This window comes from Lathyrus oleraceus, chromosome 6, assembly GCF_024323335.1.
Source record: "Lathyrus oleraceus cultivar Zhongwan6 chromosome 6, CAAS_Psat_ZW6_1.0, whole genome shotgun sequence".
NCBI classification, from domain to species: Eukaryota; Viridiplantae; Streptophyta; class Magnoliopsida; order Fabales; family Fabaceae; genus Lathyrus; species Lathyrus oleraceus.
Genome location: NC_066584.1, coordinates 148,943,392 through 148,967,556, shown reverse-complemented (window position 1 = coordinate 148,967,556; position 24,165 = coordinate 148,943,392). Strand labels below are relative to the sequence as shown.

The window sequence follows — 24,165 nt, the reverse complement described above, 5'->3', positions numbered from 1 at the left end:
TCCCTGATGAAGGCATCTCGAGGTGCTCAAATCGAAAGATTGTGAGGAACCGATCCCGGAGGAGGGGCCTGACCCTGAATCCGAACGGATTCTGATGTCTGATGGGGGAAGGTTAATGTGGATGAGTTAGTGCCGCTTTGGTTACGCCAAAAAGATCCCACATTCCTTTTGTTGCCCGGATAACATTTGAATGCACCAACAATGGTGGCTGAGCACGAAGCTTGTATCCTGGGTATTGATCTGTGGTGCGTACGTCTACTGGGGCAACGCCGCGCTCGCTCGTGTATGGGATAGAAGTGGTATTACCTACTGAAGCCTAGATCCCATTGTGGAGAGCCCCGATGGATGAGAAATTAGAGAAGGCTGAGTGGATAGGGACTCGGCATGACACGTTGAGCCTGACTGAGGAAAAGAGGCTGGCAGTTACTTGTCATGGGGCAGTTGTATCCAGTGAATGAAGCGTGTTGTTAACCGAAAAGTGCGACCTCGGGCGTACCACGTGGGAGAGCTGGTATTGAAAAGGATCCTTCCTCCTCAACGATCGTAGGGGCAAGTGGACACATAATTATGAATGCCCATTCGTGGTCAAGAAAGTTTTCTCTGACAGAGCCTTGTGGTCGACGACTACGGATGACGAAGATTTTCCATCCCCTGTGAATGCGGACGCAGTTAAAAAATACTTCGTAAAAAATTGACCCGCTGGACAAAAAGAAAAAGAGTCCAGGCAAAAATGGGCATCCCAGCGAACCAAGGAAAAAAAGAAAAGGTTCGGGCAAAAGTTAGGGATAAAGAAAGAAAAAATTGTACACCCGGCAAGTCGAAAACCCCACAAGGGCGACTTGGGCAAAAAGGGGTATCCCGGTGGACCGAAAACCCGAAAGGGTGGTCCAGGCAAAAGAGGGACTGAAACGAACAACTGCGTCTAGCATGGTCGTTTGTGCTTCGGATATAACCAGGATAATCCCCGACAGAGATCGATCGGAAGCGTCTTGTTCAGAGGACAGAAAGTGCGGAAAGTCTCGAGGACATATGGGGTGTAACCGAGTTGGAACCCGATGAGATCACGGTTTCACATTGCCATTAGGATAGGTTTTTTCTTTTGTGCGCGATCACCTCTTTTCAGGGATTGCTTCCTGTGTGTTGCTCGGTTCTGAGCCACCTTTTTGATAAGAATACTTGCATTTTGAAACATAGAGGTCCCTTCCGATGCATGCTTATAAGATTGGAAGCGTGAAATCTTATTCGGAAGTCTGAGTGACCTATGTGTTGAAATGTTGGCACGCCTGGGGAACGCTTTTATCTAACGATCTCTTTTGCAGGTGCTGTTAGCTATGTTCACTCACTTGCAGGTTGTGATGTGAATCCTTTTGACAAGAGATCCCCGCAGAGTCCGATCAGGGGCAAGGGATAGAAGAACGGTGAAAAGACAACGAAAGAAGGACGATGATCCTGGAGGGTTAATCAAGAAGACTCTTCAAAGTCTGAGGACTGGAAAGTTGGTATGAATCCCAGGAGTTCAATCTCCGTGGAGTACGGAGAAGTCGGGAATACAAGGTGATGAATCAGAAAAGTCCAGATGAGTCTGGGAGTTCTCAAAAGTGGAAAGTCAACACTGTGGTGGGATGGTGAACACCAGTGTTCGACGAGTCGAAGGGCGGTCCGTGTCCAATATGTCGTATTTCCCCAGTGGGTGTGAGAGTGTCATCTCCCTAGCAGATTCGAGATCAGTGTCTCCTCAGCAAGTCTGAAGGTTACTGCATTCCCAGCAGAGGCTGTGTTGATGGTTTTCCCCCAGCGAGGTCCCCAAGCGGATCAGGTTCGGTGAAAATCATCCCCAGTAGAGATAAGCATTATTTTCTCCCCTTAGCAGAGTAATCCCCAAGCAGTTCGGGTTCGATGGAGGTCATCCCCAACAAGGGTTGTCTTTCCCCAGCAGGGTGGAAATTGACGTGGTATTGAAATCCTCAGCGCAGTTCCTGGAGCTCCCCGGTGTTGTCTCTGGAGGAGAAGTGTTTTTATGCATTCATCATTTAGATAAGCATAACATATTGCATCATTAGTGCGTAGCATTTCCATGATCATGGGGCATTGCGCTAATAAAAAAATAAAAAAACTCATGCATCAGCATTGCAAACATATCCATTAGCCCTAGACCGTGGTGACCATCCGAGAATGGGTTGTTGGAAAAAGTTTAGCATCGCTAGGATTGATTTCAGAATCGGGTTCCCCAGCAGGGTAGAGAGGTTGGTGTTTTCCCAACAAGTGACTTCCTAGTTGAGCGGGTATCCCCAGCAGTGTATTTCCCCCCATAATTGGTAGCATCTTGCAAGCTTGGATCTATTCCCCTAGTAGATGTGGGTGTGTCTGATTTCTCCATATAGAGTCGACCCCTTAGGCAGAAAGTGTCTACCATTTCCTTCTGCACTCCCCACTGAGTTATATCCTCGTGGATGACGGTTGTTTCCGTTCCCTCCCTACACACATCACGGGATGGGTTTTCCCTATCGAGTTCTTTCCTCGTTAGGATGAGTCTTGATTCAATATGCCTTTTTGGATCGATCCTAAACTGGCTTCCTTGTGGCTGTCTCTTGTGCTTCCCTGTGGTATAAATGAATAATTGCTCACTAACCGGCACTCATTCATCTTATCCTCAGCGGAATTTGTTGGCTTCTACCTACTACCCGGTAGTTGTAAGTCCTATCTTTGCGGTCTTCTACCTACTAACCGGTAGATGTGAATCCTCTGTTCTCCCCTTTGTGGAGTCAACCCTTGTGCTCATCCTATTGATGACGGTTACTGTTCCGTGGTTTTCTACCTACTAACCGGTAGATGTAATCCCCTCTTTGCGGTTATCACTATCCAGTTTTTGGTATTGATATTCCTTTTCCCTTCATTGTGGGTATTTGCTCCGAGTAAGCAACTTTATCCCCAGCGGGTCCTCTTTCATTCACCGTTTGCCGGTAATGTTTGTGGTTTCCCCTTTTGATTGGTCATCTTTGCATACCTAGTCCTGGTATCCCGATGCCTTTCTTTTCGGTCGATTTATTCATCTAACAACCTACAACCCGGTTATGTATAATCTTCCATGCAAGTATATTATCTACGTTTTGACGGATATAGATAATATATCTCATGTACTCTTTGGTCGAAGTGTTGTCCTTCCCAGTCGGGTAAGATTCGTATTCCTTGTGGAATCGAATATCCATCCTTTAACAAGTTTGCTTTCGCTCTCTTCAGGATGATGAGTGTTTTGGAACACACACCAATTCACGATTTCGGTCGATCTATCCATTTAACAACCTACAAACCGGTTATGGATAATCTTCCATGCGAGTGTATTATCTACGTTTTGACGGCTATAGATAATATATCTCATGCGCTCTTTGGCTGAACCCTTTGTTTGTTTCCCCAATTGAGTAAGATTCGTAATCCTTGTGGAATCGAATGTCCATCCTCTAACAAGATTGCTTTTCTAGCCCTCTTCAGGATGATGAGTGTTTTGGAACACAAACCAATTCACGCTTTGGTCGGTCACCTGTTTCATGCCTACAACCCGGTATCCTTGGTGTTCCTTCCTGTCTGCTCCCTTTCGTGACCTTGATCCACAGTGATTTACCTCTCCGTTGGTTTCGATAAACGTTGAGTTTTTCCTATTCGTCCGTTGACGTATAGTTGTATTCCTCCCCCAGTGAAGTATCTACCTCTCCGTTGGTTTCGATAAACGTTGAGTTTTTCCTATGCGTCCGTTGACGTATAGTTGTGCCCTTCCCCAGTAAAGTTCTCCTCTCCGTTGGTGTCGATAAACGTCGAGTTTTTCCTAGTTGTCCGTTGACATCTAGTTGTATTTTCCCCACAGGTCATCCATTGATGTCTGTTCTCCTTCTCCGTTGGTGTCGATAAACGTCGAGCTTCTCCTTCTCTGTTGGTGTCGATAAACGTCGAGCTTCTCCTTCTCCATTGGTGTCGATAAACGTCGAGCTTCTCCTTCTCCGTTGGTGTCGATAAACGTCGAGCTTTTCCCTTTCGTCCGTTGACGTCTGGTCGAGTCTTCCCATTCATCCGTTGGTTTTGGTAAACGTTGAGTTTTTCCTAGTTGTCCGATGACATCTAGATGTATTTCTTTTCCATTCGTCCGTTGATGTCTGGTTACCTCTCCGTTGGTTTCGATAAACGTCGAGTTTTTCCTAGTTGTCCGATGACATCTAGATGTATTTCTTTCCATTCATCCATTGATGTCTGGTTACCTCTCCGTTGGTTTCGATAAACGTCGAGTTTTTCCTAGTCGTCCGTTGACGTCTGGTTGTATCCCTTTCTTCCCATTCATCCTTTGATGTCTGGTTACCTCTCCGTTGGTTTCGATAAACGTCGAGTTTTTCCTATTCGTCCATTGACGTATAGTTATGATTTCTGTTCCCATTCATCATCTTTCGTTGTCTGGATGTGGCTGTACCCTTGAAAAAAAATCAAAATCCCCAGTAATAAATATCATATCCAGTTGAAGTTACTGTTGGATCCTTGCAGAGTGCAAATTTCTACGGTTCTTTGGTATTCAATCCCTGTTTACCCTGAAAGTCTGACAGTCGTTGCTCTTATTCGTTCGGGTTCCCAGTTGATTGAATAGGGGCAGCTGTAGCACCTCAAATTTGCACCTCCTATTTTGTACATACATTTTCATTTTAGGTCATTAACATTTGCATTGTCCATTGCCTAGTGCAAGTCATCAGTCAAGACTGGTCAAGAGATCTAGTTGTGCAAGCAAGCAAGTGCATTTCCTATGGAAGCAAAGCTCTAGGGTTGGATCATTAAGTTCATGTGACCTAGGGATCATTTTGAAGTGGTTAGTCCAAAGGTTGGATGTTCAGAGATCATCAGTCAAGATGCAATTCATCAGAAACCCTAGAAAGTCAACCAAAGTCAATTGTCAATTCAATCATGGATTTGAAGGTGGGAGATGGTTAGAGAGGCCTCATTCATGTCCATACAAGTCTCATTTGACATTTCAAACATCAACAATGAAGAATTTGAGGTCAGATGAGAACTTTCCAAAAATAGTAAGTGACCTGTAATTTGAAACTGCCAAAAATGGAAAGGTTTTCTCCTCAAGATTACATCATCAAGAAGGCTTCAAATGAAATTTTGTCCAACATGAAAGTTGAAGATCTTTCTCCCCCCTTTCCAAAAAGTCCAAGATCATGAATTTCGCATGTATGGTTGAAAAGATATGGATCAATCATGGCCTAGTGAATTTGAACTTCAAGCATGCATAACTTTTAAACCATAAGGCCAAATGGAGTGGTTCTTTTTGTAACATTCATCTCTTGACATGCACTATCCAAAACATGCATCATAAGCCATGCATTTTCATCACTAAAATATTTGACTATTCATTTGAATTTTGGAGGGGAATTCCAAATTCAAAAATTAGGCATTGTTTTCATGTTCTAGCATTGGATTTAGCTTCAACACAGCATTTCAAGTGAATTAAACTCAGAAAACATGCACCGTTCCATTGCCTTGCCATGCATAAGGTGCATTTGCAAATTTGCATCAACACCTCATTCTCACTAATAACACTTGCATTGGTTTAATTATGATTAGCAACATGATTAAGGCATCATATAAAAGGCAAAGCATAACAGAAACAGGGTTAACACATCATAATTCTCAGATCTGAAAATTTTCTTCACTTTGTTCTCTCACTTTTTCTTCAAATTTCTCTACATACCTTGCCTTGTTCTCGATTGGTTCATGATCCATAAGCATTGTGGAGGTAGATTGAAGCAAGATCCATCAAGTTTCATCAAGATTCGAAGCTGTTGAAGTTCAAACTCATCAATGGCAGTTAGAGATTCGAGCAAGATCAAGCACGATTGAGCATCAAACCTTCCTCCATTCCATCATATAAGAGCTAAGGATCAACTGTTTCTGCATTTCAGGACCTGAATCCATTGATTTCACTTCTGCATCTTCTTGAAGGTTAGAATTCGAGTTCCTTAATTCTTGAAATGGTTATGTGCATATTGTAGATCTTTCATTGGTGGTTACACTGAGCTTTAGATCCATGAAATCCATGCAGAAATGAGTGAGATATGTTAGACCTAAGTTTGATGTATGAAACTTCTCTTGCTCGAATCTTTGAATGTGTGTAGAATTAGAGTAAAATAATCATTGATCTGTGATGTATGATGGAAGACGAGTCCAATGATATGCTGGTTTTCAATTTCTGTGCACATGGGTTCTTGAGCTCAAGAACACGATGAATGTTGATGAATATCCTAGGGTTTTCTGTCCAGAAGCTTGTTTGATCCATGCCTGGCGTGTTTGCATGCGTTTTTATGTTAGTGGACATGTACTGGACCACGTGTCCCTGGCGTGGCACATTGATTGGCTCTAATTGATTCCCGTTGCCACATCAGTTAAGTGAAACGGTGCGTTTCACTTAACTAGCGCGCCATTTTCAAATGATAACACCATTCGATTCCGGGCTCATGACATTTCCAAAATGCCATTCCATTTTATTTCCTTTTCTCATGCTATGTTCATACATGTTTTTTTTGTTTTTTTTCTTCACTTTGAAAATTCATAACTCCATAAATAATCATCCAAATGACTTGGGAATTTTTGCATTGTTCTCCTCATCATGTCTAGTATTTTTTGAGCATTTTTCCAGAAATTGTGCACGGTTGAAAAATATTTTGGCTTAGGGTTTGTGTATGCATGTGCTTTTTGGACCTTGTTTGCCATTTGCTTTGTGAAATGATGAGTTTTAATCCAACGCCTTTGAAATTTGGTGTGCTTAAACTAGACATCTTGCTGGACATTTTGGTGTTGAGTTTGCATTTTTAGCATTTATGGTTGTTGAGATATGATCTGGTTAATGTAGGTGTGACATTGTGTGTCACACCTTTGCTTGCTCAATTTGATGATTTTCTTTGCTATGCCAAATAAATGCCAAATGATGTGATTTTTTTGCATGATGCTTCTTCTGGATGTTAGGATTGCTCATGAATTTTTGTGGAATTTTTGGAATGATTTCTGATTTGTTTGTTATTTTTATTTCTAGATGACCATTTGTGGACTTTTGAATAGTCATGAACTTCCATGATTTGTGAAATGCTGGTTGTGTATCATATGGATTTGAAATTTTGCACATTGCTTCTAGACACTTTGAAGTTTATTGTGGCTTTCGTTTGAGGCATTTATCATTTGTCAATTCTGTTTTAGGCTTGTGCTAACTTGATGTACCAAATTGTGCCATATTTGAGCTTGTTTTGGTTGCCTTGCCTTATGGAATTTGATTACCATGCTTAAACTTGTTCAAATGCCTTGATTTTTGGTGTGTTGATCATGTTTTGTGTTCTGTTTAGCCATGATTTTTCTTGAGATTAATTGAATCATTTTGGAATTAATGTGCATTTGTTCATTCTGTTGCTTCAATGTGCTTTCAACTTGCATACCTTGCCATGATTGATTTGTGAAATGAATTTGGTTGATGCTATTGACATGAGACCTTTTGGATCATGTTCTTATTGGTTTGAGGTTGATTCATGTTGAAATTCATGTTCTGTTTTGAATTATTTCTCCCTCTTTGACCCTAGGCCTTGTCCTAGTGGTTTGCCTCTCATGTTTGAGTTTTGTTTTCAGGTTAAGAAGCACATGGCCATGATTGGATTGATTCAATACCGTCGGGTATCGAAAAAAAAGGTGATATACGCTGTTGATTGCATAACCTGTTTTTTGAATAGGGAAAGGAATCACCACAGACATGAGCTGGGTTTAAAAAAAGGTTTTGCCAATAGGGATTGGACTTTGCAAGAGGTTTTCCAAACAAGGTATGGGCTTTGGAAGGCTATGTCAATGGGGCACTTTGCTATAGGCACGAAAACCTCAGGGGGTCCCACAGGTACAACGACGGGGATGAAGTTTTCGAAACTTGGTTACCCTTCTCGGGACTCACCAAACCTACATTGGGTATTTAGAAACAAATCAAAAGGCAAAGTATTGACAGAGACAACCTTCTCGAGCGAAAGGCAACGAGGGGGAGACGTGATTTCGTGCACCCAGCAACAAAATAAAATCACGAAAGAAGAGTTATCTCAATGAAATCATCTCCATGATGGAGGCAACAAACTTATGGTCGGTAAGCGAAAAAGGACTGACTTTGAAAAATCTTGTCGGGGTTGCCAACTAGGAGCTTTACAAGGGTCAAACAGACATGTCATATATTTATATTTTGTAATGTCAACGAGGTAGATTATGGGAAGATGTCAACAAAAATGGGCTACTGAATAGTGCCAAGAGAGTTTTGGGCTTGCTTCTTTCTTGTTAGAGAGCTTCATGCTATGCTGGATGATATGCATGAACAGAATGATATGGATTATGCATGACAGGTTTATGCAATGATATGAGAATCTATTAATGCCCCAATCTTGGGTATGGTGTGATGAATGCTGAGAAGAATTAGGCTGGGTTGCAAGGCTTCTAGTTTATAGGGTATAGGCTGAGTCTCGTATGACTTCTCGACATCTGACTTCTTGATATTGCTAGAGGAAGAATTTGGCATGGATCTTCTGATGCCCCAGGCTGGTTCTGAGAAGCTTTCATAGGAAGGGAGACAACCTTCCTCTCTTTGGATGGTCTTGCCCCAGTCAGTTGGGTATCTACACGGATTTCCCCAGTCACAGGCTATGAAGCCACTTCGTCGTAGATTATCTTAATATAACGTGCCACGGTGTTTTGGAACTAGATTCCTCTGATTAACCATCTCGGAAAGATTGACTTCTTGTGCTCTTGGTGTGGCCTGCCCTAGTATGAGCCTTGAAATAACTTTGCCTCTGGATGGCTGATCTCTGAGGGAGTGCCCCAGTCTAACTGGTCTTCAGAGAGATTTATCGAATCTCGAGGTGACTACTTCTGATCGAATGAATCTTGTAGATGTTTGTGGACTTGACTGCCTCTGGTTAATCAGATCTTGTAGAGATATTATCTTTCTACTCCATAGAGTCTTCAGAATTCTGCCTTGGTGTGATCAAGAGAAGCGGCTTGCCCCTGCTCAACAGAGGTCTCAGGCATTCTACACTTTTGAATCATCAAGTTCCCCAATTCACGTTCATTATAACAGATTTTTGGATGTCAAATGCTTACTCATGAGTACAATAAGTTTGTTTTGGAAATGATAATGCGAATTTCATGTTTATGCTAGTTTTGAAATCCCATTACGTCCACATGGAATTATGACATATAGTGAATGAATCACTAATGATAATGTCATATCAATACCAACACAAATGATAGGCAAATCATTAAGGAGTCAGTTTTAACACGATTATAGTAACTACAATATGCTTTCGAACTAAACTCTGCTTCAATTAGGTCTTTTGGGGGTTGTAACGTGGCCTGGTTCACGGTTTTAGAAAGGAAGGATTTAAGGCTAAAACGTATCCTAACTCACCCACTCTTCGTGATGTTCTCCAGTCCTATGTTCAGCTAGTTCGATACAAGCGCTCGTCTTCCAAAATGGATTTGGGAGTGAAAATGAATCCACGAGGTTTTGAGAGTGGCAGTCATGCACCTTCTATCTGGTTTGTTGCCACACAACTTTGTTCTTGTTGAGGATTTTCTTATGATTCCTCTTCGTTTGATTCGTTCTTTCATTTTCCTATTTTTGCTGGATTGACTCTGATTTGCAATCCACAGGGATGCCCTATTTTTTCCCAAGTCGCTTGTTCTCAAGCTTCGACTTAGCGGGCTTTTTGTCTTTTGATTTCTATTTTTTGGAAAAAATCGTGTGCCATTTGTTCGATTGATTGGAAGGGTTGCGACTGCCTCGTGCCTCTGTGGGTGAGGGACAACCAATGTGGACTTATTGTCTCTGACCTCTTTTGAGGGATAAGATATGGTCGATCTCCCGATAGGACACTCCTCTTTTGAAGTTTAAACACATGTTCAAACTAACTGACAACTACCCTGCCCCGGGTTATGATTGGGGGTTATATGTATTAGAAAGAAATTCCTTCTCCTTGGCTCGAAAGGGTTAACTAGGGATTATCTTCCTTATAACTCCAGTGTTTAGGATTTGAAATAATGCCTTACATCATCAGCAAGGTTCTATTAAAAAGCGTACGTGCAGTGATATCGTATTTTCAATTTCATCATTCTCCTTTTGAGTTCGCTTAACAAAAGTTTGATATCGATGAAAAATATGAGTGGACACGAATGGATTTATTCAAAACAATGCATATTTATTTCAATGTCATTATTATTAAAAAACAAACGAGTTTATTACAAGTGAATGTTACAAATGACAAACAAGAAAAATTACACATGAGAAATGATTAAACAAACTAATGATTGCTGAAGTGATCAGCCTTATTCCTCCCACAGCTTAGGATCTTGGTGTTTGCAGAAGTTGATGGGATCATCCCACAGACACAACTTCTTCGGATCTACCACAACATTGATTATGATGTTGCAGATGTACTAGCATGCACGGAGTTGTTCGTGACATTTGGAACAACTGGCGTGAATGATATAGCTTTTGAGTCGAGTGCCCTGGCGTCCCAGAGTGATACTCACAGCTAACGTTCAGGTCATACCCGGACGGGAGAGGTACTGGAGGAGCCTTAGCTTCTCTTAGTTGAACAAATAAACTCTTGAGCAGATAAGCTAGCAATTGATCATATGGCATGGGAATTAGATCAAACCTCCTAGGAGGCCTCCTTGGTCCCTATCTACCCTGCTGATAGTAGTTCTGCTGTTGCGAAGCAATAGGTTGTTGAGGAGCATAAGGTTGCTGAGGAGCATAAGGTTACTGATATTGCCTTGTTGGAGGACCAGTTGGGATAAGATATGTCGGCTACTGATACGAATTAGGTGTTACTGCTGCCACCGGATAGTATGGCATTTGGTAGGCTTTAGCCTCTCTTTTGGCTATCATGGCAGCATTGGCCTCCCCTTCCTTCTTTTTGGGGTATCCGGAATGGGATTTCTTTGCTCCATTGGCCACAGCTGCTACATCTTGCATCTTGCTAATTTTTATGCCATTCTCAATTCATTCGCCAGTGGTGACCAGGTCTGAGAATCCTGAGGTAGTGCTTCGAATCAGCCTATCAAGGTATGGCCCTTGAAGGGTGTTCATGAACATATCTATTAATTCTCTTTCAAGAAGAGGGGGTTGAACCCTGGCAGCTAGATCTCTCCACCATTGGGCGTATTCTTTAAATGATTCGTCCGGCTTCTGAGCAAGGCTTTGAAGTTGAGTCCGATTGGGAGCCATGTCTGAATTGTACTGATAATTCTTTAGGAAGGCTTCATCAAGTTCCCTCCAGGTTCATATATGCGTGCGCTCGAGCTGCATATACCATTCCAGAGAAGCCCCACTAAGACTGTCCTAGAAAAAGTGCATTAAGAGTTTCTCGTCGTTAGAGTAAGCAACCATCTTTCTGCAAAAAGCTCGGATATGATTCTTAGGACAAGTGATCCCTTGATATATTTCAAAGTTTGGAACCTTGAACTTCGGAGGGATTTTCACACCTTGCACTAGGCACATATCGGCGACGTCTAACCCAAAAGTATCGGGACCTTCTAATGCCTTTAGCTTGTCCTCCATCATATGGAATCTTCGATCGAAGTTGGTCGAAGAAGGACCAAAAGCATCATATACTGAATCAACCCTTGTAGTGAAGAAGGCATCCTGAGGATCGTCAATCTCGGGTTGAGTTATCCCATTGACAGGGATGTTGAATGTCTGAGCAATATTTTGATACACTAGGACCCTCTCGAGAGGTGGTTGAGTTACAACAGGAGTACCAGCTCCTCCTGGGGGATTCACTGGTATTGTCACAACAACAGGGTTGGCAGTGGCAATTCTCAGATTAGCCTGACGCATTTCCTCTTGTCCTCTAGCCAACACTTGTATGGATTCAACAAGTTGATCCATCCGGGCTTTCGCAGCGGTCATATCTTCCCTCATAACGGCTTGATTCTACTCCCATTGATCCATGAGAAGCTTTTGATTACAACGCGTGTTGTATGAATGTCGGGAAGTCAGCTTGACTGTAGCAGGTTCTGGACAAAGGCCAAACAACAATGAGTCTTCTTGAATAGGTCTGATGAAATGCAATTATGAATGCAATATGTTTTTATGCTCCCAAATGAATGCATATGTTGAATGATATGATGAAATGGCATGCAACATCATGGATCCAAGGGTTCACAACATCTTGGACGATCTGATTGTGAAACTCAAGGTAGGTTGAAGGTTCATTTCCCTGCAAGAAACAACCATGTCCCCTCACTAGGTGAGTACTAAGACTTATGAAGATGCTTAGATTCACGGATCATGAGGCGAAAGTATTGTTATCGCCACAAAATTACTTGTGAATTAACAATACCCTCGGGATGATCTCCTCTAAGTGAGGCTTCCCTCAACTTCGAAAGACATGGGTTGTCTAAGGTCCTTGGAGTCATGGACTCTCTTTGGAACAATGGCTGTCAGCGCGAACGTAACTCACGTGCTAGCAAAACTCCAAGAAAGAATCTATTCCAAGTAGGATGTTCGTGTCTCCCTCTCGAGACAACTACGTCTGATAGGTCAACACGAAGTCCCTCATATCTTATGTATGCTCTCTAAGTCTATGTATTGGGCTTCTCACTCAATATTGCCTATCCCATAATATCAAATCAAGATGATATATAACAAGCATATATAACATGAATGGATAAATAAAGCAAGCGATAACAGAAGTAAACAATCCAAGAAAAGGATACAGACAAGATAGGCTTGACTCGCTATGGGAACCCCAGATTTTCCCCAGCAGAGTCGCCAACTGAAGCGCCACGAAAAATACAGAGTCGCCACCGGATTTTATTTATTCCAAAAGAAAGGGAAAATAGAGATAAAACCCCAAATGAGAGAAATGGTCTTGCAACCAAGAGCAGATTCGGAAGTCGGTTATGCAAGAGGAAGGTATTAGCACCCCTCACATCCATGGTACTCCATGGGAACCACTTGCTCGTATCAAAAGTGTATGAATGTTTGTTTATCTGTAAGTTGCTTGCTATCGGGAATGAGATGGGAGAGAAAATAAGTTTTAATTTAGTGCGCTCGCCAAGGATTTGGGCCCTCGTGTCTACGTATCCCCATACGTGCAATAGGGAAGTCAGAGCTTCGTAGTTCGGCTCAAAAATGGCGTATTTGTTTGGTTGTTTTTACTGAACAGTATTGACGTTCGCGTTCTACTGTTCACTTGCTTGTATACTCTGTCATGGGAGCGGAAAGTATTTGCTTGTTTGCGGTAAAGTGGATACGCTTGGTTCACACTCTAGCAGTTAAACATTACTTGCTCGCACATGGAGGTTTAAGCTTCATTCACGGTAGAATGGAAGTAACACGTCCTTATTGAAAGGTTTTGAATAGAGTGCACTAAGGCAAAAGATTTTTTGATTTTTCGGGGTCGATTTTATGCATGGAGATAAGCATTAGACCCTTGGCTAGATACAGTCAACGGTCCAATAACTCGGGAGTTAAGAGGAAAATGTTGTCCTAACCACTCTTTTTCGTCCAAAAGAGATTTGAATGGTGAGAGAAGTTTTAGCAAGCCTAATCGTTGGAACTTAGAGGGCGACAAGTATTCGACCCTTGGAAATTGAGAGAACAATGAAGTCCTAACTATTCTTTTTCATCCTAATAGCACCTAGATCTAACTTGTTTGAATCATTAGATGTTTTAAGGGGGAAAGTAAAGTGTCGGGTCCTCATGCTAGATATGGTCGACAACCCAATTACTTGAATGTTGTGTACAAACACGTACACCCCATTTGGAATTCCAATTTGTTATGAAAATGTTTTGAAAAAGGTACTTGACGTTGGATCAAGCATTTGAATTTATTATGAAAATAGTGAGTGAAGAATAAAGGTGAAAGATAGAATGAGTTTGAGAATAGAATGGAGAAGAGGTATGAATAATGGATCATGGAATGGATGGAGAATGCTTGATGTTGGACCAAGTATTCACGTCGCAATGGTATGAGTTTTATTCGGAAAACAACTTGACGTTGGATCAAGTACCTTTTGTTTCTTTTGAAATACTTTTTTTTATCATTTTTTATTTTATCTTTGATTCTTAACATGCATAATGGACTATGTAGAAAACAATAAATCTAAATTATTACACGACTAAGGGGAGGGGGAACATTTGACCCATAATGGGGGGATGGATCCACACGATACAATGGAAAGGGAATGAAAGGAAAATACAAGTTACAAACTATTAACTATGTACCATGCCTATGGCATACAAGTGACATGGTACTTCAAACAATACAAAGTTATTGAATGAAAATGGAACGGTTAGGAGCATGGCTAGCTAAGAGTGAGCTTGCTTCTCTAAGTCAACTTGTGGACACAAAACAACAAACGAGTTAGCATGAATGAGAATGAATAAGAATGATGCAACAATATGCAAATATGTACAATGGTTAGAATCAATTCAAAAGGTAATGGATTAATCAATGAAAAGTAATCAAGGATCTATCCTATGATCATGGCAAATGAAATTGGACATACAAAGTATTCATCACCTAAATTGAAATGGGATTTTCAATTTAATCGAAATGATCATAAACCAAAGAAACGATTAAATGGACAATTAAAGTGAGTATTAATTCTAAGCACTAAAATCTATTTAAACATGGGTTAGGAATCACAATTAATCGAATAGAAAATTCACAATCTAAATCAAGAATCGAATCTAATGACTATGATCACACAAATTGAATTGAGTGGAAATTATCCTAAGGTCTAACCATGGCAAAAACAATATCTAACTATCTTAATCTCAACCAAAAATCCACACAAATGAAATAACGAGATTAAATGACTAAAAATTAATCATGGCAAGGTTAATCAATCATGAATTAATTCTGGAAATTAGGAAATTAAATCTAATCTAAAATTGATCAAACCTAATTTCTATATCCTAATCACCTAGTTAAACCTAATTACTTGAATTAATCGACTTATTCACCAAAACTAGTGACGATCCTAATTAGCAAAACTCAAGAAATCCCTATTTATCCTAGCAAGAAAAACAGTGGCAATGCTAATTAACAAGAATTAAACGAGATTAACTCTAATTAGAATAAATTAATGAGGGTTGAGGATGAACATTCTAGCTATGGGCCATGGGGGATTATGAATGGATTGAGAAAGGTGTATGCAGAAAACTGCTTGCAATTGGATCTTCTTGTGTTTGGGTCATCCCCATTTGGAACTAGCCCAATATCGGCACGCCCGTGACCCGAATCTAACACATACTTAACCATGGCCACACTTTCGTAGATCCCATACACGAGCTCCTGGCGCGTTTGTGAAGAACGCAACTTAACCTCACACAGAAAGGCAAAACCAACGCAAAATAGCTTCACGCCCCATCTCAACATCATCGAAAGCGAATACAAGATGGAAACCGCCATCAAAAACTCTCGCGCGCGGGGCGAACAAATTCGAAAGGGAAGAGACGACCTACCTGATTTGAAGGGAAGAGACGACGCACCCGATGATGTTCGTCGTTATACGTTTCGTCGATTGAGAAGACGATTGTTGGATTCCCTGGATTGTTGCCTTATCGATGATGAAGAACGCGTAGTCGTTGATAAAGGGTGTCGCATTGAAGTATGCGATGGCCGTTGGATTTTTCGTTTCCGATTCCGTTGTATGGGTTGGTAGGTTACCGGTAGTTGGATTTCGGATTCGTAAATTGCCTATAGTTGGAGGTCGAGGGGAGTCGAGTGTGTATTTGTTTCTTGCAGGGTGTTGAAGAAAACGGTTGGGAAGAAAAACAGAAGATGAATTCCGTTCCCCCCGGGCGCAAGGGAAGCAATTTTTTTGGTTAAGTAAGTTGTTGGAGTTTTTTGTTATGGAATTGTGTGTTTATTCTTATTTCCCGATTCTTTGTTTTCTTCAAACCTTGCTTATAGATTCTACTTTTGTGTATGGTTTCAACGAATTGGAGGATGGAGGAGTATGGTTTGGAATCGCAGAAGATGGTATTGAGGGTTGATAATGGACTCCAGTAAGAAAATGCTCGCTCCCTTTCCATTCTTTCGTTTTTGATTCCTTCCCTTTTCTGTTTTCTTTTCTTCTTCTGTATTTTCTATTATGAGTTTCCTTTTTTTGGTGAAGGGTTGAGGCTGTGTGAGAATAGGAGTATAGAGGGTGAGGAAATGGTTGGTTGAAGATTGTGAGAGGTGAGGGAAGGTTCTGTTCGGAATTGGAGTTGCAGGGTGAGTTTTGGAGGTGGTTCGAGGGTTGAATACTTCGGTGAAGATGGAGAGTGGTGAGTGATGGAAGTTCTCTCTTTTTTGAAGAATGGTGGTGGTGAAGGACCTTTGTTATGGAGGGTTGAGAGGTTTTTTATGTTGGAAGAATGAGGAGAAGAAAAGAGTTTGTTGGAGGAGTTAGGAAACAGTTAGAGGTTAGAGGTTGTTACAAAAATCTGATTCAGTTGGGCGGTTGGTTCCATTGAAAAGTTGGTCCTTGGATTAAGAGAAGTGAGGTTCTTATATGGGTTTTTGAATGGTTGAAGGAGATTTGAAGACGTTGATGGGAGAGTTTTGTTTTTCGGTTATGATTCTGCCAGCTCCTCTTCAATTCCGTTACAAGTTAGTGGGCAATTTATTATTACAAAAATAGTTGTCTTAATATCTTGTTAGAGGATAATTTTTTTTTTCAATATCACTACATCTCAGTGTCAATATCAACCATTTCGTGCATTCAAATCCAATGCCAAGAATGAACGAGTTTGCTAAAGTAAATCAAACTTTATGTGATGAAGTGGTTCAGTGGTTTTGTTTGTTATGTTTCAGTTATTGCCGACCTTTTGTAATTTGATATTTGCTGGTTCTTTATGCATGTTGGCGATGTCGTGATGTTGGTTAGAGATTCTTGTTTCGTGAATTATTGGAAACGAATTCGGTTCCGTTTTGGTTGTTGCCGCTGGAAGTTGGCGAGTGGAAGCAGTGGTTTATTTGCAGCTTAGAGTTTGGCTTGTACAGCTGTTGTATCCGCGTTTCAATTGTCACTTCATTCTCATTTGCCGTTTGGAGCTGTTACAGTTTGAATGCTGCGTTTTGTTGTTGGGTGTTGCGCTTGTGTAGCTTGTTGTGGCTGGTGGTGGTATATAACAGCTTTTATACTGCTGCTGCTTTTTACTTCTTCTGCACATCCATCTTTTTCAATTCATTAATTTATTTGTGGATAATGTACATGTAATTGGACACACGGTTTGGATAAACTGATCAAATTGAAATGGTGAATTGGATATGTAAAAATTGGGTAATTAGATTGTTTGGACATGGTTTTGTGAGATTGAAAAATTGGATTTTGGATAATTAAATGATTTGGAATTACAAGTGGATAGAATAGAGAATTGGATTACAAAATGGGTTAGAATGGATTTGAAATTGGATACTTGATTTAATGCGGATTGGGTTTTTTTAAAATGGATATGGTCTTCTAATGGATATTAAAATGGATCATGGTTAAATTGGATTTTGTTAAAATTAAACTAAATGGATTATGAAAATGGATTGGATTAAAAGAAGGATAAAGTTGCTCATGGATTAAAATTGAATTGGATATGGGGTAAAAATGGATAATTGGATTTTTGATTAGAATTGGATGTTAATTGGATAAAATTGGATTAAAATGGGGTATAATGGATTAGTAATATGGACATGGTTTGGATTTATGGATTTAAAATATGGATATGGGTTATGGGTTAGCAAAATGGATCATTGTTGTAATGGGCTTAAAACGGGTTTGGCCCACTAACAAAATAAAACTGAATTGGGTATGAATGGGTATTGAGATTCGATTGAATCGGATATGTATACGAGGTGGAGTTAAACATGGTTAAAAATGGATTTTGGTCAGATGGTCGACTTTGGTCAACTAGTTGACCAAAAGGTCAACAGTTGACCAAAAGTCAACTTAGCTAAAAATGTTTGTTTTCTTGTGGAATGAATGTGGATATGACTGAAAAGCCCAATGCTCTTAAACCAAATTAAACACGTCAATCCAAAACTCAAACTCCAATCAACCAAAGCCAACCAAATGATATTCAATCAAGCAAATGATTGTAGCATCTTGAACGAGTCGTAGCTAATGAATAAAAGCCAAGAATCTTAACCAGACAATTGCACCAACGAATCAGATGCAACCCCCCTGAATTAGGGTATCCACTATGCTCCATGTTGAACACCCTTGAACCCATGCTTTTATGTTCTTTTCGAATGCAAGTGGGATTTTATGGCACAATGAATATGTAGATGAGATGAATGTTTATCAGGATATGCAAATGATGAGGGTTAGTGACCCAGATGAACTTGTGAAAGGTAGGGTGAATTTTGGGGTATGTCAGTTGCCCCTATTCAATCTTCTCAAACCTGAATGTATGGATAGTAACAACTTCCATACATTCAAGGTAGGAGAGGATTAAATACTCAAATATCGGAAAATTTGTCCACCAAGAACAAATGAAATGTGAAGATAGGTCACAAAGAAATTCTTCACTACGATATAGGGTGAACAAAGTAACTTTTGTGTAAGGCATCTGCTGAGGGATTTAAATGTTATCTTGGTGAAACAGATAGCTATGGATAGTTAGATATGTACGACATATGCAACATGCTAATGCAATGAGATTGATCTTTTATTTTTCAACAAACTCTTTGTACTTTTATGAACAAGCTTTTTACTTTTCAATTTTTGTTTTTTTAAAACTATCTGGCAAGTACTGAGGCAATTTTCGATTGGGGAGAAAGGGGTGAAAGGTGATTCCTCTAGGGTAGATAATATGGGAGTAAATAGTTGGTTGTCAACTCTAGGGTTGGGGACAGGAACATGACCAACACTAATTGCTGAAGGTTGAAATATTTTGGCTTCAATACTGCGACTGGGGTAAAGCTGAATATTCTCAACTTCGTGGTTGGAAACAAATTATGATTGACATCGGCTATGAGGCTGGAAAAGGGATAATCGTCAACTCTGAGGTTTGGGTATAATGGGACGAACATCGACTCTAAGGCCGAGAACAAAGGCAGGCGTTAACTCTGAGGATGGGTTCATAGACATCAGCTATGAGGTCGGGTAACAAGGAAGGGTTCAACAACTCGAAAGTTGGGAAAAAGGTAGACATTCAACTCTGAGGTTGGGGATAAAAGGTTCACCAACCCCTCGGTTGGAAAAAGGTAGAAGTTCAACTCTAGGGCTGGAAAAAAGATAGACCTTCAACTCTGAGGTTGGGGGTAGAGAAGGATAAGTGGAAACTCTGAGGTTGAAAAAAGGTAAGTATAAAGCTCTGAGGCTAGAAAAAGAGTTACATCAACTCCAAAGTTGAAAAATGTAGCTGCTCAACTCTGAGGCTGGGAGCAAAAAATGATAAGCATCAACTTCGAAGTTGGAAACAAACAGATACTCAACTCTGAGGTTGGAAGATAAATGGTAAACAACAACTCTGAGGTTGGAAAAGGTGGAAACAACACTGAGGTTAGAAAAGGGGAAGCAACACAGAGGTTGGAAAATGGGCAATAACACTGAGGTTGGAGAAGGGGCGACAACACTGCGGTTGGAAAAGGGCGATAACACTGAAGTTGGAAAAGGGGGCAACAACACTGAGGTTAGGAAAGGGGCGACAACACTGAGGCTGCAAAAGGGCGACAACATTGCGGTTGGAATAGGGTGACAACACTGCGGGTCGAAAAAAGGTAACAACACTGAGGTTGGAAAAGGGGCAGTAACACTGAGGTTGCAAAAAAGGCGACAACAATGAGGTTGGGGAAAGAGCGATAACACTGAGGTTGGAGACGGACAACAACACTGTGGTTGGAAAAAGGTGGGCAACACTAAGGTTGGGAAAGGGAAACAACACTACGGTTGGAAAAGGGCAATAACACTGCGTTTGGAAAAGGGGTGGCACCACTGAGGTTGGGAAAGGGCAACACTACGGTCGAAAAAGAGTAGCGACAACTCTGAGGTTGGAGAGAGGCAGCAACACTGAGGTTGGAGAAGGGCAACAACACTGCGGTTGGAAACGGGTAGCGACATTGAGGTTGGAAAAAGGTAGCGACAACACTGAGGTTGGAGAGAGGCAGCAACACTGAGGTTGGAGAAGGGGGCAACAACACTGCGGCTGCAAAAAGGGGCGACAACACTGAGGCTGGGAAAGGGACAACAACACTGAGGTTGGAGACGAGCGACAACACTGAGGTTGGGAAAGAGCGACAATACTGAGGTTGGAGACGGGCAACAACACTGAGGTTGGGAAGTGGACAGCAACATTGCGGTTGGAAAAGGGGTGGCAACACTGAGGTCGGAAAAGGGCAACAAGAATGCGGTTAGAAAAAGGGGCGACAACACTAAGGTTGCAAAATGGGAGATAAGTCTGTGGCTGCAAATAAGAAAGGTTATCATCAACTCTGGGGTTGGGAATGTGAAACATACAACCCTAAGGTCGGACATAAGAGAAAGGCAACAACTATGAGGTTGGGGATAAGAGTAATAGACAACTACTTTGAGGTTGGAAATAAGGAAGGGGCAACAACTCTGAGGTTGGAGTAGGAATTGACATCAACTCTGAGGTTGAGTGTAGAAGAGTCTCTCAACTCTGAGGTTAGAGGTAACAACATCATAACATCCGAAACCGAAAAAAGGTGATTGTCTATAACTCTGCGGTTGGAGAAAGGGTATATCAACACCAACGGGTATTGAAAAAAGTGATTGTCACTGACGAGTGAAGGGGTATCAATACCGTCGGGTATCGGAAAAAAAGGTGATAGACGTTGTTGATTGCATAACCGGTTTTTCGGATAGGGATGGGAATCACCACAGACATGAGTTGGGTTTAAAAAGGGCTTTTTCCAATAGGGATTGGACTTTACAAGAGGTTTGCCAAACAAGGTTTGGGTTTGGAAGGCTATGTCAATCAGGCACTTTGCTATAGGCACGAAAACCTCAGGGGGGTCCCATAGGCACAACAGCGGGGATGAAGTTTTTGAAACATGGTTACCCTTCTCGGGACTCACCAAAGCTACATTGGGTATTTAGAAACAAATCAAAAGGCAAAGTCTTGAAAGAGACAACCTTCTCGAGCGAAAGGAAACGTGGGGGAGACGTGATTTCGTGCACCAAGCAACGAAATAAACTCATGAAAGAAGAGTTATCTCAATGAAATCATCTCCATGAAGGAGGTAACAAACTTATGGATGGTAAGCGAAAAAGGACTAACTTTGAAAAATCCTGTCGGGGTTGCCAACTAGGAGCTTTACAAGGGTCAAACAAACAGGTCATATATTTATATTTTGTAATGTCAACGAGGTGGATTGTGGGAAGATGTCAACAGAAATGGGCTACTGAAAAGTGCCAAGAGGGTTTTGGGCTTGCTACTGGATGATATGCATGAACGAAATGATATGGATTATGCATGACAGGTTTATGCAGTGATATGAGAATCTATGAATTCCCCAATCCTGGGTATGGTGTGATGAATGCTGAGAAGAATTAGCCTGGGTTGCAAGGCTTCTGGTTTATAGGGTATAGGCTGAGTCTCGCATAACTTCTTGACATCTGACTTCTTGATATTGCTGGAGGATGAATCTGACATGGATCTTCTGATGCCTCAGGCTGGGCCTGAGAAGCTTTCCTAGGAAGGGAGAGAACCTTCCTCTCTTTGGATGGTCTTGCCCCAGTCTGTTGGGTATCTGCACGGATTTCCCCAGTCACAGGATATAAAGCCACTTCGTCGTAGATTATCTTAATCTAACGTGCCCCAGTGTTTTGGAACTGGATTCCTCTGATTAACAATCTCAGATAGATTGACTTCTTGTGCTCTTGGGGTGGCCTTTCCCAATATGAGCCTTGAAATAACTTTTCCTCTGGATGGCTTATCTCTGAGGGAGTGCCCCAGTCTAACTGGTCTTTAGAGAGATTTATCGAATCTCGACGTGACTACTTCTGATCGACTGAATCTTGTAGAGATTTATGGACGTGACTGACTCTGATTAATCGGATCTTATAGAGATCTTGGCTTTCTACTCCATAGAGTCTTCAGAATTCTGCCTTGGTGTGATCAAGAGAAGTGGCTTACCCCTGGTCAACGGAAGTCTCATGCATTCTACACTTTTGAATCATCAAGTTCCCCAATTCATGTTCATTATAGCAGATTTCTGGATGTCAAATGCTTACTCATGAGTAAAACAAGTTCCTTTTGGAAATGATAATGCGAATTTCATGTTTATGCTAGTTTTGAAATCTCATTATGTCCACATGGAATTATGACATATAGTGAATGAATCACTGATGAGAATGTCATATCAATACCGACACAGATGATAGGAAAATCATTAAGGAGTCAGTTTTAACACGATTATACTAACTATAGTACGCTTTCGAACTAAACCCTGCTTCATTTAGGTCTTTTGGGGGTTGTAATATGGCCTGGTTCATGATTCCAGAAAGAAAGGATTTAAGGGTAAAACGTATCCTAACCCACCCACTCTTCGTGATGTTCTCCAGTCCTACGTTAAGCTAGTTCGATACAAACATATCCTAAAAATGGATTTTGGTCAGATGGTCGACTTTGGTCAACTGGTTGACCAAAAGGTCAACAGATGACCAAAAGTCAACTTAGGTAAAAATGTTTGTTTTCTTGTGGAACGAATGTGGATATGACTGAAAAGCCCAATGCTCTTAAACCAAATAAAACATGTCAATCCAAAACTCAAACTCCAATCAACCAAAGCCAACCGAATGATATTCAATCAAGCAACCGATTGTAGCATCTTGAACGAGTCGTAGCCAATGAATAAAATCCAAGAATCTTAACCAGACAATTGAACCATTTAAAATGAACCAACGAATCAGATGCAACCCCCCTGAATTAGGGTTTCCACTATGCTCCATGGTGAACACCCTTGAACCCATGCTTTTATGTTCTTTTCGAATGCAAGTGGAATGTTATGGCACAATGAATATGTAGATGAGATGAATCTTTATCAGGATATGCAAATGATTATGGTTAGTGACCCAGATGAACTTGTGAAAGGTAGGGTGAATTTTGGGGTATGACAACGGTACCCATGCAAAGCAAATGGGAGCATTTTATGCCAATCTTGATATGTCACTGTAACACCTCAAAATTTGCCCTCTTCTCTTGGGACTAGCTTAACATATTTGCATATCATTTGTAGGTCATTAGGCATTGCATATTGCATATCATGTGGTTACATTGTGCAAGTCATCCTTCTAGGTCTTGGTCAGAAGATGAAGAGGTGGAGATGCAAGCCTAGGGTTTTATTGATTGATCATTAGCCATCTGAGGATTGGGCTATAAATTAGGGTTTTTGATTTCTCAAGGGGATTGGTCTTGATCTTGGTTGAAGTGATACATCATCATCATCATGGTCTTGATATCATCCAGAAGATTCAAGAAGATTGATCATATACCTTGAGATTAGGGTTTTGACCACTGGTTAACCCTAATCAGTTGCATTGGGCCAATCAGGGCATAGCAAGGAGATGGGGTCTATGATGGATATGGGGATCATTTCATGATTGTATTGAGCTTATTGAGGCTAGGGTTTCATCCTTGAGCCATTTCATCAGAAGATTGGGGCTCAGATTGATCAGTGCATTGCCAAAAGCATCTATCAGTTGAAAAAGTCAACTGTGCTTGATTTTGTGGATTTGGAGGTGGGAGAGAGTTGGATACATTTCATTCATGTTGGAACAAGTGTTATTTGACATGTCAAAGCTCAAGAATGAAGAAAATAAAGTCAGAACAAAAAGTTGCCAAAAATAGAAAGTGACTTGTAATGGAAGTTTCCAAAAATGGAAAGTTTTTCATCACAAAATTACGTGTCCAAAAAAGCTTCAAATGAAAATTTGTTCAACATGAAAGTTGTAGATCTTGCTCTCACCTTTCCAAAAAGTCCAAGAACTTGAAATTCCCATGTATGGTTGACAAGTTATGGTCCATTCAATTTCCAAAAATGCCTATAATCAAAGTGGCATAACTTTCACATGGAATGTCCAAATTGGATGATCTTTTTATGAGCAAACTCCATTTCACATGTACTTTCATGGTGCATAATCGAAATTCATCAAAAA

At 40.9% G+C, this 24,165-nt stretch overlaps 1 long non-coding RNA gene across 2 annotated transcripts; it reads left to right on the top strand.

Annotated features, from left to right (window-relative positions):
- Positions 1-14,994: 14,994 nt before the first annotated feature.
- Positions 14,995-17,352, top strand: LOC127091397 (uncharacterized). Of its 2 annotated transcripts, XR_007791918.1 has the most exons (3): positions 15,353-16,072; positions 16,183-16,661; positions 16,939-17,352. It is a non-coding gene; the product is annotated as an uncharacterized LOC127091397 (long non-coding RNA). The 2 variants fall into 2 exon arrangements; XR_007791917.1 differs by having other exon boundaries at positions 14,995-16,072; positions 16,183-17,352.
- The last annotated feature ends 6,813 nt before the right edge of the window (positions 17,353-24,165 follow it).